The sequence below is a fragment of the Falco peregrinus genome, chromosome 5, assembly GCF_023634155.1.
Source record: "Falco peregrinus isolate bFalPer1 chromosome 5, bFalPer1.pri, whole genome shotgun sequence".
In the NCBI taxonomy this organism is placed as follows: domain Eukaryota; kingdom Metazoa; phylum Chordata; class Aves; order Falconiformes; family Falconidae; genus Falco; species Falco peregrinus.
In genome coordinates, this window is record NC_073725.1 from 4,251,030 (window position 1) to 4,265,158 (window position 14,129).

Here is a 14,129-nt window from a genome sequence, read left to right on the forward strand (position 1 = left end):
CTCCCACACGGCCGCTGCCAGAGCCTGCTGCGCTCTCACCCGCGCAGGCACGCACTCGCACACGCTCGCGGGGGCGGTCCCGCAGGCGGGCAGCGGGGCAGGCAGGCGGCAGGCGGGGGTCAGGCAGCAGAGCAGGCAGCGGGGCGGGCGGGCAGCCGGCAAGAGGCAGGCGGCGGGGCGGGCTGTGGCCAGGCAGCAGATCAGGCAGGAGGGCGGGCAGCAGGCAGCAGGCAGCGGGGCGAGGCAGAGGCGCGCGCGCCCCCTCAGGCGCCCAGCCGTTTGCTCCGGGGAGGCGGGGGAGGTGCTCGCGCGCCACCGCCGCGGAGGCCGCGCGCGCGCGCCGGGCGGGCAGGGGGCGGGGGAGGAGGAGCGCGAGCGCGTGTTACAGGCACGCCGGCGGCGCGCGCCGAGGCGGGCGCAGAGCGGCAGCGGCTGCGGAGCCGGCGGGGGAAGCGGCGGCGCTCCTGGCTCGCGCTCTCCGCCAACCGCCAGCTCGCGCGCCCGAGTTCGTAGATGGGGCTGAGCGGCGCCCGCTGAGGAGGGGACGGGGAGCGGGAGCCGGTGCCAGCCGGTGAGTTGCGGTACCGGCGAGGAGGTCGCGTGTGCGGGGGGGAGGGTTCGTCCGCCCGCCGCTGCCTCCCTTGGAGCCGGCGGGGAAATGGTGGTGGGAGGCGGGGTCCCGCAGCCATCCCGGCCGAGCCGCTTGCCCCGAGGCCGGAGCGGGGCGCGCTGCCCGGCGGAGGGAGCCGCGGCGCCCCGTGTGCGTGCGGCGTGAGGGGGGAAGAGCCGCCCGCCCGCCCGCAGGTACCGGTGCCGGGCGGGCCTGCAGGGGAGCGAACATGGCAGCGCCGGAGCCGGGGAAGAGGGATTTTTGCCCCCAGAGCGAGGATTAACCCTCCTCCTCCCGCCTCCGGATGCGTCCCCGGGAGACTTGCTCTTCATCTGCCGCTCCGGATTATCTACCCGCCCACCCTCCTTCCCCCACCCCCTTCCCGGTATTTTCTCTCCTCCTGGAGATTATCAGGATTCCCGCCCCTCCCTCTCCGGGATCCTCCGCCTCTCCGCCTCCCCCCTCCTCCGCGGGGATTATCTCCCCCCTTCTCTGTCGGATTATCCCCCCCCCCCCCCCCCCCCCGGTTCGCTGTCCCTCCCTCCCCGGTTATGCCCCTCCGCAGCCTCGCCTCTCGGGGATTATCTGCTCGCCCTTTGGGGTGATTCCTCCTCTCTTGATCTCTGCCCCGGCCTTTCCCTGCTTATTTTCCTCCCGAGGAAGTCATCCCTCCCCTTCCGTCTGCTTCGGGCTGGGGAAAGGGGAGAAAATGTGGTCCTAATCGGGTGGGCAGGAGTTTCCAGTAGTGCTATCATCTCCTGGTTCGCTGTACTAGTACTACAGGCAAGTGGATGGAGGTGGTAGGAGGGGCACCAGGGATGCACAAGGCTTGTGGCAAGAGTTCAGCCGCTGGCGTTGTGCTCCGCATGCAGGAAAATTTCTGCACCCTTTCTGCGATGTCACAGATGTTGGTGAAAGAGCCTATCCGGATCGATGCTTTATAAAGACATGCACATGCATGGCTAGGTGGTGGTGGTGGATATCGCACGTTAACCAGAAGCTGTGCTGACGAGAAGCCAACAGCCGCCTAGTTTCGTGGAGGAAGGTGCAACGTACAGTAGTGGCATTACAATGTAAGTGGTAAGGTTCATGGATGACATTGCTGCTGTCCAGGGGTCAGAGCTGGCTTGGATAGCTTGTGTCTTGGCTTTCAAGGCAGTTGGCTTAGCCTGTTGCCCTGTGGTGAGGAGGAGGGAGGCAGGTATCTTTTGCTTAGGTGCTGGTGCTTATGTGGTTCATTACTATCAACATGCTGGCAGAGGAAAAATTTGTTCCTAAAGCAGAGAGAAAAGGTTTATCCCATGTATTTGGTTCCTGTGTAGGTTAGACAATTCTGTTCTCTTTACTCCTGGTTTTACTGCGCATGGGATCGCTGGAGGAGAGTTGCAGATCTTCTGACCATCTTATAGCACAAGGCCCAGGATTATATCCATTAAACTTCCCCGATTTGGCTTTGAGAGGAGGAGAGGCTGTGAGAAATTGTAGAGAGGCTGGGCAGCTATAAATAGATGTCAGAGTAGAGGAGGCTTTGAAATCTTAGCATGCTGCTTCTGAACAGATAGTGTCTGTTAAACTGGTTGAGTTGACACTAGCATCATAATGTTTCCTTTTATTTGTGCCAAGGTGGCTGATGTTTAACACTTTGACATGTGACTGGACCGTACAACATCTGTCACAAAATTCTTCTTGAAGATGCCAAAGAGAAAATTCTCGTTTAAATGAAGCGCTGATAATTGGAGTCTAAGTTTGAGCTCATTTTAATGGGATTTTTAAAGGACTCTTCAGAGAAATCTTCAATTTCCTCTTCCCTCCCTTGAAATGTTTGGAATTGATGATCTTGCTCTCCTTATTTTGTTCTTGAAGGATTGCACTATACAGAATACCTGAGATCCATATTGCTGTGAAAAATCTGCAGTACTGAGGCATGGTGTCATAATGCTGGTACCATTGTTAGTTTTTGATTTCCTCACGTTTTCTAGGTGAGACATTTTACTACTCTCTGTTGTTAGGGTTTGGGTTTTTTGGTGTGGTTTTTTTTTTTTTTTTAATGGAACCTTCAGCATCTAACCAAAAGTGTGTATATTCAGCTTGTTTGAATTCTGGGTGCTTGCATTTGTTTCATATCTTATGGATCATTGCTGTTTCAGCCTGTCTTGTCAAGAACCACTTAATATGAAAATTATTGACAAATATACTGTACCAGCTATGTGGAATGGTGTCTGTTCTGCTGCTATATTAGTGGGCTAACTGTGCGTACTAGAAGTCTCTAAAATGATTGAAAAGCTGTTGCAATGTATGTGCAATTGAATGTTTCTTGAACTACCTTCTTGTTGCTTTTTTTTTTTCATTTGAACAAATAATGGAAGCTAGTAACTTAAACCATGGCTTAATCTTATGTTTTGGGTTTTTTAAAATAAAATAAACATGAGAAAGGAAGTAGTGAAAACATACCTGACTAATATGAAGGAGTTTTAATGAAGGCTAATAGGATGAATCTGCAAGAACCATGATTTAGGACGTTTCATATTCAAAATATAAAATTTTAATCTGATCTTTTTTTATGAATTACTGTGTATGCAAACCTCAGGGAAATAAAAAGGAACAGAAATCTAGGCAGTATAACTTACTAATTTTGGGATTTTTACTTGATGTTTAACCACAGTAAGAGCAGGAAAACCAAATAATTACCAAATAATTTGGCAGGCTTTGTTTTGAGCTGTTAAGGATGTGATCTGATCATTGTTCTCAAACACTCAGCTTCTTCAGTCAGAATCAAGCTCCAGCTTGGTATTGGGTCCCTGTGTTGGGCATTTCTATCTGCAGAAACAAAAGTCAGTGATCTGGGAAAAACTTTATGGTACCGTAATGACAGGCAAAAGACTCTTTAGCATCAGTCTCTTCATACAGTGACTCAGTCCCTGAATCATTCTGTTTTTCTAAAAAAGAACAATTCTGGCTTTCTGTATGTATTTGTAGAAATTACAGTCTGAATGCAGTTTTATAAAAGTTAAGATGTCCTGCTTTAAAATTACGCTTTCTGCTGTAGTTACAAGTGATTTAAAGTTCTGACTTGATGTGACTGTCCCAGGCTCTTGTGAGTGCCCTTTGATCCTCTGTGCAGGACACTCATCTGTAGATCAGTGAATTTTTTTCTCATGCTGTAGAAAAGAGTGAGGAGTTTCTTTTTACTTAAGAGACAGGTATGCACTTGGAATTGCCATAATGTTTGTGGTAGTATTTCAGGTGTTGCAGTCTCTGTCCAGATGTGGAATTAATTATCCTGTCCTAAGATTTGAAAGGATAAAAAACACACACATTTAAATGCCCTGTTGTGTTCTGTGTTTAAGGTAAAAATGGATAAAAATTGACTTATCCTGGTTTGAGGGAACTGACTGAGGTAGTGATGATGCTGTTAGATGAGGAAACAGTATTTGCTGCAGGAGTACCACAGGATGGACAGATGGGTTCTCAGCACTACCTACAGCTGAACTTGCTTTTTGCTGCGTATTGTTTCTCTCTTTCTTAGTCCCCCCGTGTGTCATCTGTCTGTTCTGCGCCCCCCCCCCCCCCTTTTTTTTTTTTGAGTTGGCCTTGAATGAGATGCTTGTGGTTGTTCTTTTGAGGAAAAGAGAGCCAGTAGAGGAGTTGAGCTGTAAGGGAGAAACTCTTGACTTGCAAGCCAAACAAGTTACTGTACCAGTAGGAAGTGCATGATGTAAGTTCTGTAAATTCTTTGCTAAGGCAATTTAGCATGGGATTGGAATGGGTTTGGCCTTGCACGTGTAGGAAAAAAACTGACTTACTAGAAATGTCCTGCAACTGGAGTGGCAGTTCCACTATTGGGATTATTTATGTGGAAATATGAAGTAGAAAATGATGACAGGGGTTAAGAACGAGTCTGTGAGAGGGAAAGTGGATTTACTGTCCTTCACAATAGAAGAAGCTCATAAAGGGTCCTTGGGGAAAAGTGAGTTTAGTTCAGGCTGACATGTGAGGGGCAGACTGAAATACAGATGTGCTGGTCACAAATACTATTATAGGAATGTAATGGTATGTTTTCACTGACAGGAAAGTGTCAATGTGTGACTTTTTATCACAGGATAAATATTAGATGATGATTGTTTTGGAGTGTAAAACTGATTTAAGATTTTATTTGTGTGCTAGCTAGAAGGCAGTACCAAATATCTGGACTAGTAGGTTAGTGGCTAGCTCACTACGATTGTGACTGAAGTCTTTCTAATCTGAGTTCAACACTGTCAGAATAATGTTTCAGATTTTGCGGGGAGGAGTTAAGATAGTTTTGAAGTTAAGGTATTCTCTGATGCCATGGTCATTATAGCCATCTGCAGTTGGATCTCAGGTTGTACTACAGCAAAACTGTTGTCTTTTGCAGTGGAATAAACAAAGCATCATCATGTTAGTGTGCTGTCCTGTGTCTTAAAAATTGCTTTTTTCAGAATAAAGCAATCCTGAATTATTACAGCTGATGTCATTCCTACAAGAATAATGAAGACAAAAAAAAAGAGAAAAAGAGAGGTTGGGAGAGGTGTTCTTCCATCTCAAAACATTTACATTCCTTTTTTGGGTTAATTAGTGTCTTTAAAATGATGTTAAGTGATTTCACAACCTCTGTTACATACTAAAAAAAATAAAATTGAAAGTGGGAGGTTCTCTGCTTTTACCTCATGTTTAATTATTTTCAGGGTCTCTTGGGCTTAAAAAAAGAAAAAGGTGTTGCTTATTGAGAATGCTTCATACTACCAACCATTCTGTGGCTTTTACATGCCAGTTGTTTGAAGAACTTGTTCTAGTGATAGTGTCCCGGTCTCGTGCAAGCATGGTGGAGATTAGCAAGACAGTGAAATTAGATGACATTTCAGGTTTATTGGCAACAAATGTTATTTAAGGCTTGGGTATGAAATTTTAATAGTATTGACTAGTTTTGCATTCTGACAAGCAACTGTTTGAGAGTGGGAACCTTGGAACCTCGTGAAATCCATGCTGAGTGTGGGGCATGTCTGTGATTTCTGCAATTATTTTTTTTTTGGGGGGGTGGGGAAGGAGGGAGAACACATTCTTTGCATCTGACACAAAACCATTGCTCTTACAGCTTTTGATTACCCAGATCTCAAAGGATCAAATTACTGTGTCAGTTGAATTCACTTTTGCAGTAGTAAGTGGAGACACAACTGTTGATTTCAAATAAGCTTAAGTCTTTACTTTTTAATTCCAAACATTTTGTCAAGATACTGTTGAAGTAATGGAAATGAGGAGGTAAGAAAAGTAGTTTAAATTTTTATTTTAAGATCGTTCATTTAAGCCTCTTTTGCTGAGATAGTGTTGACTGATTCCTATTTCTGTAGTAAGTGAATACTCAGTTGGTTTTAGTTTTCTAATTAACACTTTAAATTTTAAAGATTTAAAATAAATGAAATTTATTTGAAAAAAATAATCACCCACTGGTCAAATGTACATTGATGAAAGGTTAAAGTGATGCCATTTTAAATATCTAATCACAGAATGGAGGAAAGTAGTTTGAAGGTAAATGGGGTAAATAGACTGAGGGTAAAAAGATAGGGTAGAGCTTTTGCTTAAGACTAATAACACAATGTAGGGGAGCACTCAAATCTGTAGGGGAGTGAAAACCGGTAGGGAGTGAAAGAAAAATGTATCAGCTGTTCTGATTGTGTTATTACATTCCTTGACGATTTAAAAAAAATATTTGGTTGTATGTTCATTCATTAGTTGCCAATGTTATGTTTGGAGATAGGCATGCAGCTGTCATGAGAGTTTGTATGTAAAACGTCTCAACTTTTTATGTAACATTGATTTTTTTTTTTTTTTTTTTTAACAAGTCAGTGGACCTATTGGTAAGTCAGCCTTTATGTATCTTGTTAAAATTCCACCCCATGCCTTTCCTGATCCACTGCTGAAGTTTACAGAAGTCCTTTTGGCAAGATGAAAGTGCTTATACAGCAGAAGTTCTGAAAGTGGGAAGGCAAGCTGCAGTCTACTGAATGAAATAAGGAAAAAGTTTATTTTGCCTTTCCAAGAAATTCTGGCTTATTGTGTTGTGAACTATTGTACTGTAGCAAAGCACAGCATCCCTGGGCAGAAATTGCCTGAATTATATTGTTTACCATAGTCATACTGCTTTTCACAGCTTCAGTTGCATTTTTCGGGTCACTAGGAGTGCAGGAGGAGGAGGTGTAATTAACAATCAGAAGTTCAGTTTATGCATTCATTAGTAAAGAACATGCGGGCAGGAGAGATTGTTAAGTGAAACTTAATGTTTATAGAGTGTCTGACTGTAAGGCAGTCATCTGAATGCAAGCCATGCATATTCAGTTGCTCTTCCCAGATCTACTGGTACAGTTTTGCTGCTTACAGTAGATTTGGTAAGTAATAGCAAAATGGGATGAGCGCTGCTTGATTTGGTCGGTTCTGATCAGTGAAGCTCTTTTATATAGACCTGATCTATGCGGTATGTGAGCAACTTCCAGAAGCATGTTGCTTGATGTAACTGCCATTTGTTATGTGTGATCCTCCCTCAGAGGACGTTGCTATATGCGATATTTAAAGCAATGCTCAGGTGAAGCTTACTTGTGGAGTGAAACACTGGTGATATTTGGGCTGGCTCTGATTTCTATTTCATTTTTTCATAGCTTTCTGCAGGGCGGCCCGCTGGCTGCATAGATGAAATTTAACCTTGGCATGAACCTGTTGTGTGAGAGGAGTCGCCCATCGTTAGCTCTGTGATAACCTCATAGGTGTCTTTAGCTCAAGACTGATAAAGCGGACAGGCTACATTTGGAGCCACTGTTCTTTGGAAAGCAAGATAAACTGATAACCAGCGTTACTGGGTTTTAAACAGCGTTTCTGTAACATTAGCTGGTCGCGTAGGGGTCGTGATGGTGCTTGGGTTGCTCTGATGGTTGAGAAGAACCCTCGTCCTGCTGCCGCTGCCTGCAGGGATCGTGGCCATTTCATGTTCCCGGGGCTAGAGGGGAGAAATGTTTGGGCAGTTTGGATAGTCCATCCAGGCAACGGATAGACTAAGGGAAGCGTTAGGAGAGCACAGAGGAGTTGGCAGGTGAATTGTCTCTTCAGTTTGACACGTAATTAGGTAGGAAAAAATCTGTCCGTGTCGTCGTCCCCCTAGCTCCCAAGATGTAGGTCTTGGGGATCAAGACATTGTTAGAAGAGTAACTGGTGAGGAGGGTAAGAGGCTTTGGGTGTTGTGAAAAGGTGTAGGAAGGTGGGGGCTATTTTGTTAATTTCAAGTTCCGAGTGTCGAGGCCGAAAGCGGGAAGCCGGGCCCCTGCGGTGGCTCGGAACCGTGGCTCGAACGCCCCCTCTAGTGGTTACGCTGCGGCATTGCGCTGGGGAGGGCTCCGCGGGGCTAAGGTGCCGCTCTGCCCCGGTGACCGTACGGGTGCCTGCCGGCTCAGCCGTGCGCCGCGATAAATAAGCTGGTGCCGCTTAACAAGTAAGGAACTAAAGACATTTAAAAACCCCCACAAACCGTTGTAGCCAAAACTTGATACGTTTAGAGATCATGGTTTAGTAACTGGATCAAAAAAGGAATCTCCCGTCCAGTGTATTCCTTGGGGAAGTCGCTGCAGTCCGTTTGCTGGCACTTTTTGTGCTGGAAGCGTACAAGTGAACTGCTGAATGGAATTTATTAGCTATGAATTGAAGTGTATGCATTTAACTACCAGATCTTGGCAAACAGCTCTGCAAACAACACAGGCAAACTAACCAACAGCAAAATGAAATGCGTAGTTGTTACCAAGTTTACCGTGCAGTTCTCGGTCTTAGGTCAGGTTCCACGCTGTTACAGTTCAGGACAGCTGTGAGCAGCAACAGTAAAACTGTTTAACAGGGGCCTTCAGGAGAAAGTCCTTCATTGGTACTAATGTATAGGAAATGGAAAAGAGAAAGTTGGACTGTTCAGCACCTGGACTCCTAATAAAGTGGAAAGTCTCAAGATGTATTGTAAATAATTTGAAATTTCCAAGAAAACTGAGTATTTCATACCTCACTCCAAACTTCTGCTATTGTTTTGCTTTATTTCTTTTTAACTGTTCAAAACTTGAGCTTCTGGCTCCTAGTAAAGTTCTTTTTTGTAGACAAGACATAAGGTTAGGCCTATTTTGACCAAAATTATTTTGAGACAGTTTTGTATCACATTGAGACTGTCAGCATGTTGCTGTTAGGTCTTGCTATTAACTGGAGATGTTGAATTAAGACACTTTTATGTGGACTATTGAGTTAGAGCTCGTAAGAATACAGTTCTATTTTTTTAAGGTAATCTTATTTGTAAGGTACTGACAAAAACCTATATAGAGAAATTTCCAGTGAAACCAGTAGGAATTTTTTCTTTAGAGTTACAAGAATTAGTCTAATTACAAATTTAGCCAGAAGTGCTTTTGCAAGAAGTTCCAAAACACTGCTACTTAGCTTAGAATGTACAGGCACTATATGGAAAAGTGGAACTGTAAGTCAGTTCATGCTTGATGTCTGGTGTTCCACAGTCTTACCAGTTACACATATGTTTGCTACCACCTACAAAGACCATTACACAGAATGTGTACTTTTGTATACAAAATTCTTTTCTCAGTATTCATGCCATTCTGAAGCTTTTACACGTTTCAAATTAAAAAAAATAATTAAAAAATCCCATGGCCCACCCCACCCCAGGCATAAGTGATTTTACTTTACAAATATAATTACTGTACTTCCAGAAGGTAATCTCTCTGGACAGCCATAGACTAGTTTGAATTAGATTACTCTGTTTTTTCCTCCAGGGTGAGTTAGTACATTGAGTTTTATTTCTCTGTAATTACTTCAAAATTTAGATTACTTTTAATGCTTACTATTCTTCCTTATTACTAGACTGGGATAGCTAAGAATACTTGCATTCTAAAGGTTAACATTAACTTTTTTTTACCTGTAATTTTATATTCTCCAGCTAGATATCTGCTCTACTCCTCACTTAGTTGTAGAGTTTCTTAGTTTGGAAATACTGGAAATACTCACTTAATAAGCAGAGGGTAAGCACACTGAATCTTTCAGTTGTGACATTTAAGTAAGTCTAGTTAAAGCGATGTTTTTGTTAAATCTGTATTTCCAGAATTCTGTGTGTGCAAACTTTTCATGTAATTTGGCAGTAAGCTGCGTGAAGAAAACAAGTTACTACATTTTACCTCTATTACGAAACCTTGGGACAGAAAGCCAGTCAGTATGAAATAAACTGAGGAGCAGAGTTAGTCTTGGGAGGTACTACAGTCAAAAAGTTATTTTTCCCATTTTTCTTTATGAACTTCAGCGGGAAGGGCAATCCTCTGGATAGTTGATTGTGAGCCACAGTGGTACAGTAATTCCAAAATGCAAATGCTTTTATATAAATGGCCTGTTTCTATTTGGAATTTAAGAAGTAGCATCAAGCATTAGATCAGAGAAAGCTACGAAGATGAATTCGTAAGTGAACCTCATTCTTTGAGAATATAGTGCTGCTTGAAATAGGCAGGAAGAAATCTTTGGTGTTTTAAGGTCTCAGGACGTGAGTTCCTGTTTGTGTTGAATCCAAGACTAGCCAGGATATCTGTAGAGGCAGTTCATTTCAATTCTGTAGTTGGCATCTGCTAGCACAGTGCAGGAGTGTTATACAGTAATGCAAGATTTGTTTGTTAAGTGCGTTAATGGGTAAAACTTGTTACTTGCATTGTCAGTGAAGTCCTACAACCTATCTACGTAACGCTTGAGTCCATTACAGACCTTGAAAGTATTTGGCTGCTCTTTACTACATTGTTTTTAAATAGTGAGAACTGTCATTGGATCAGACTGAAGGTCCATCTGACTGACTCCTTTCTCCAATATGCAGTGGAACTTGTCAAACTGTTCAGAATCTATCAGGAGCTCCTGTTAACATTATCTCTGAGCAGAATACCAAGAAAACAGAAAACATGAATGTCTCTTGATGAGAATCAGTTGGGACCAAAAAATTTAGTGTCTGGATAGCTAGCCTTACATTCAGCTTCCAGAAGGTGGTAAAGCAGCGTATCATAATTCCGAAGTGCCTAGACATCATTAGCCAGAAACCGGTAGAGAATTTCATTGTGCTAATCTGCAACAGTGGCAGGATCCAAAACTTAATGTGTTGTTCACGACTAAAATAACATCTTATGTAATTTTCCCTGGGCCTGCACATTAACAGCTTCCAAAAAGATCTGATTGCTTTGCAGAGGGTATTGAAAACGAAGACTGCAGAATGGCTGATAATGCTGGACGTGTAAGACTGAAGGTCTCCAGAGTGTCCATCCCCTTGTAGACAACAAAGATAACACATTTGCCACCCTTTCTCTTTTTCTGTTTTTCTACAAGTCATTAGGGAGCCAGTATAAATGCAAGGAGTGATCTAAAATACCAGGCACAGGTGGTAAGCAGCCGTGGTTATGGCTATGTATAAGAAAAAGATTCCTACTCTCTAATATTGCACAGAAGAAAGACTCTGCATCAGGACCTTTCTCCTCTTTGATGTGATCTTGCTCTTTGTTGAGATATTACCCACTTGAACTGAACGGGGTTGTTGTCAGTAATGAGTTGGAGCTGGCACTCAATCCATTAAATGCTCTTTTAAAAAAATTGTTTTTGTTTGTATGTGTGCGTGTGACTGTATACATGCGTACATAAAAAGAGAGCATTTTTATATTTTATATGTATTTGATAAGAGTGTATGTGTGTATAAATACAGAGATACTTACATATGTATCTTAAAAAACAGAACACTTGTCTGTAAAGAAAAAGCCCAGTATCCTTAAACTGTCTAGGAAAGTATAAAACCAAAGTTAAGCATACATGCTGTTTTCTCCAGGTAGTCTCCCAGAATCCAGCTAATGTTTAACTTGAAGAATTTTTGAACCAAATAACGTTTGTGGGTTGTTTATGTAATTCATCTTGTGTGCTTTTACTGTTCAAGATGTTTCCGTTTCAAAACTAGTCTGAACTTCTTCATGGACTAGTATTCATATATAAATAGCTACTGTGCACTGAAGATCAGTTTGATTAAATGTGAGAAACTTCTCCTTGGACTGGATTTACTCTTTAGTTTCTTTAAATAATTGACATGGATTTTCTCTGAAGCGTTTGATAACTGAGATGTGATACGTGTATCATTGTAGCCTGCTGTGAGGATTGAGCCAGTACTAGTTCTTGTTTTGGTAATAAAGCTGGTGGTAGCTTTGCAGCAAATTAATGATTACCCATATTTGTAATTTAGGAAGCATGTCAGACAGACCAGGATACCCACAGATTGTTCTTTGGTTGGCCATTGCTTTGTGCTGCCTAATGATGTGTCCAGACGGAACAGCAGAAATAGATGTTCGGCCTCCAAGCTGCAGCCTGTATACCTGTTGACATATTTACCTGCTCTCCAGAAATCTGACTGCTGCTGTGTGACGTGCTCCTTCTGATCCCATCTGCCACACAGGCACTCAGCATAAGGTGGACCTAGTCTTGGCCAAGGTCTTGGTGTGGCTTTAAAGGTTCTTCTGCCCTCACTGTGGGGTTTTAATAAACTGGGAAAAGATACAGTGTGATGGGCCTAAACAAAGAACATTTTAATAGTTTGAATTTTGGGTTCGTTGGTCATAGAGTCCTTTGAACTTACACATCTGTGCTGATAACAGGTGGTCACCTGAAGCTAAAGGAAAGACTTCTAGATTAGCAATAGAAATAGTCTTTCAAATCAGACTGACAATATGGTCATAATCATCCCATGATTATGTCATAATAAATCCCATGCTTGGAAACAGAACTTCAACCTATCTGTGGAAATGCAGAAGGAAACATGTAAGGAAACAGTGATCTGTTTTAGATTGCTGTGATTAAAAAAGAATTCTTCCTAAGGTTCCTCTTCACATTGCTCTATATCCAGAATTGGGAACAAACTGTAGCAGCTGGCTCATCTTTCACTCAATTTGGTCATTCTACAAGTAGCTAGCAGTTTGTTATATTCAGAATCACTTGGAAAACACTTCCAAGTTTGCTGTAATACCCAATTACTTGTAAGCTTCTTGATTCAGTCTCTGATGCAAGTAAGAAGGATGGAGTCAGGGCTTCTAGACCATGTTGTGTTAACAGTGAACAGGAGATGTATTTTGTTCTGTCAAATCAGCTTGATATGAGATTGTAGAAATTCAAGCAATGATTGCCATAGAGAGTAGAGACTCATGCTAAAGAAATAGTTTCTGCTACCTGTTGGAAATGTATGACAAAGACACAGATGTAAAGAGTTCTTTCCCCTTTGCCTTTCAGTATTTCATCTTTTAACACCTGCTGGTAAAAGTCAAGGTTCTTGTGTTTTACCCTTTCATCAGTCAGTTGAAGACACAGTAAAGAAGCAGTGCCCCAGTATATTTTTTTTAAATGTCTAAAACAGTATTTTTTTCAAGGTGACTTTCTTAATACCTTTGAACAAGAAGAGCATGCACTGGCAAACCCCTAATTTAGAATAAATGGAACGTAGAAGTTCTCAGGCTTGACATAAGTTGGGAAGTGTATAAAAGTAAGAGCAGTTCCGTTACCAAGAACTTGATCTAAGCTTTTGAGGTGCGCTTTCTTCTTGGGATAAGAGATTCTGATAGTGGTAGGTAAAACAGATAATTGGATATTTTTTTGTTTTGGTTTGGTTTTGGTAGTTTAGTAATAATGCAACAGCAGAGTTCAGGAAAAAATGACTAACTTTTCTTAATCCCAAATTGCACCAGTATGGTAGTAGGTGTTTGTCTAACTATTGGTACATCTTGCTCAGAGAAGTGGTGACAGTATACCTAACTTCTATTCTCAAAAACAGCTATAGTTTGATCTTCTGATGTCTTGAAAGTGAGGCTTGACTCAACTTGTCTCTTCTCTTGCTTGAGAAATAGAACCTTTGGAAGAAAATTGGGATCAAGTGCAGCATGCATATACTTACTTGTGTAGAAATAGGAGAAGAAAAAAAAAATAAAATTTACCAGCTGTACACTGAATATTGTCCGTTCAAGTGATGTCCAAAAATACTCTTGTGCATCTGAAGATGTTGAATGCATCATAAACCTCAGCTAATATTATCTAGAATTACTATACTTGGTTATCTGTGACCAAAATTAGAATCCTGCTGCAGCTTTTATTATGTAGTTTTTAGAGTTCATTGGCAGCTTCTGACTGAGTTAACAAGAACAAGAAAGGAAAAAGAAATGAAGAGTCATCAGTACTCTAGATTCTGGCCAAGTTTTAAAATAGAATTTAAACATGTTAGGAAGATCTCTAAATTTCTATAGCACAGATTTTTTTTAATCAAACTACTCATCCTTGTAATGCAGCTAAGCTGCCATTTTGAACGTTAGTCTCTACTCTTTTTTTTTTTAAGCATTTGGTATACTTGGGAAACAGGAGGAATACTTCCTTGAACAGAAATAGGCGGTGAATGGAAGGATAGGGAGAAAATATTGAGTATATATGAGTATGAATAACCTTT

General features: G+C 42.2%; 1 protein-coding gene across 3 annotated transcripts in view; it reads left to right on the plus strand.

Moving 5' to 3' along the window:
• The first annotated feature begins 406 nt into the window (after positions 1–406).
• The window catches only part of PALS2 (protein associated with LIN7 2, MAGUK p55 family member), a 56,421-nt gene continuing 42,698 nt past the window's right edge, over positions 407–14,129 (plus strand). For 2 of the 3 annotated variants that reach the window (XM_055804644.1, XM_055804643.1), the window contains exon 1: positions 408–571. The gene's annotated coding sequence lies outside the window, so the exon portion shown is untranslated. Of the gene's footprint in view, positions 572–14,129 lie in introns of all 3 variants that reach the window. The other variant, XM_055804647.1, reaches the window with a different exon arrangement.